Source organism: Kryptolebias marmoratus, linkage group LG21 (assembly GCF_001649575.2).
Source record: "Kryptolebias marmoratus isolate JLee-2015 linkage group LG21, ASM164957v2, whole genome shotgun sequence".
NCBI lineage: Eukaryota > Metazoa > Chordata > Actinopteri > Cyprinodontiformes > Rivulidae > Kryptolebias > Kryptolebias marmoratus.
The window spans coordinates 3,344,510-3,345,765 of record NC_051450.1 but is presented as its reverse complement, the minus strand read 5'-3'; the positions used below and the strand labels follow the sequence as shown (position 1 = coordinate 3,345,765).

Below are 1,256 nucleotides of genomic sequence, written 5' to 3'. Positions count from 1 at the left end.
CCCAATAACACTTGCGGCAACACATAACATGTCTAACTTAAAGTGACAGTAACACCAGAAGTGCACAATAACCCTTTACGAATCGTTACAATATCAAATCTGATACCGCAGTCTGTCAGGTTTCACAATATAGCCAACTGTGAGCAGCTCGGCGACAGACAGACTCAGGAGACCAGGAATAAAGTAAGTGACTTTATTTACAGTGGCCGTGGGTAACAGGAAACAGGATCTGGAAGGTAAGGTAAGGTAAGTATGGGTTTGGTTTGTCGCAACCAGCGTTGATGATTAAGTGGGTTTTGGTTGTCGTGGTCTTACAGGTGGACGAGGGAATCCGGCATGGAGGAGAGTGGTTCAGGCAGTGGTACCTGGTGAAGGTTTCCAGATAGAAGGTTCCAGACGGAGAGGTAAGTGTTACCGGTAGGTAGGTTCTCTCAGGAGGCAGACAGGCTCAGGTGAGTGGCTTTCAGGTTTCTCTTCAGGCGGCGGTCAGTGACACGGACCAGACCGGACCCCAGGTAACAGGTAACTCTGGGAGCACACAAAGAACACAAAAACATGAATACACACAAGGAGTTTCAGATTTCTCTGTAGGCAGAGAAGCTTTACCCAGGGCAAGCGATGCTCCAGCGCTGATCTGATTCACACGGCAGCCTTAAGTACACAGCCACTCTGACGAACCGGATTCCCAGCAGCTGCAGGTGATTACGTAGCCAGCGAATGGGAGAACAGGAACCAGCAACCAGGAAGCAGACTCACAGAACACCACACAGTCATTGTTTTCCTGTAGGTTTAGGTCACCGATGACTGTCCTTAGCTTGTCTCATAATTACGAGAAAAGATCTCGTAATTATGAGATCTTATCTCATAATTTTCTCATGAGATAAGGTGCCTTTTTCTTCTTTTTTTCTTCAATGCGCTTCCATAGTCATGAGTGTTAGGAACAGTAAAATAATTAAATCATTATTATTGTTGTATAGCATATGCTGGCAAATTAGATGTTGTAAAGGCTTATAAAAATATACATATTTCCTTCTCTGTTGGACAAAATGCAACAAAGAACGTTCTAAGCCCAACATGTCCCATCATTTTCTCTTTGACTCCAAATGTTTTACATTGAGTGCACGCCCAATAGATCCTATATATGTAATATATATATGAACGGGCTCCAATAGTTTTTAATGTGATTTTTAATGATGACAGACTTGATGTGTATCTATGTTTGAATGTGTGGGGACCAGTAAATGTAAATCAGATGT

The 1,256-nt window shown here is 43.2% G+C and overlaps 1 long non-coding RNA gene across 1 annotated transcript; it reads right to left on the bottom strand.

The window, feature by feature from the left end:
• Nucleotides 1-205: 205 nt before the first annotated feature.
• On the bottom strand, nt 206-703 carry LOC119616619. Its single transcript, XR_005232573.1, has 3 exons — nt 607-703; nt 316-528; nt 206-229 (listed from the first exon to the last, which is right to left on the bottom strand). It is a non-coding gene; the product is annotated as an uncharacterized LOC119616619 (long non-coding RNA).
• Between the last annotated feature and the right edge of the window lie 553 nt (nt 704-1,256).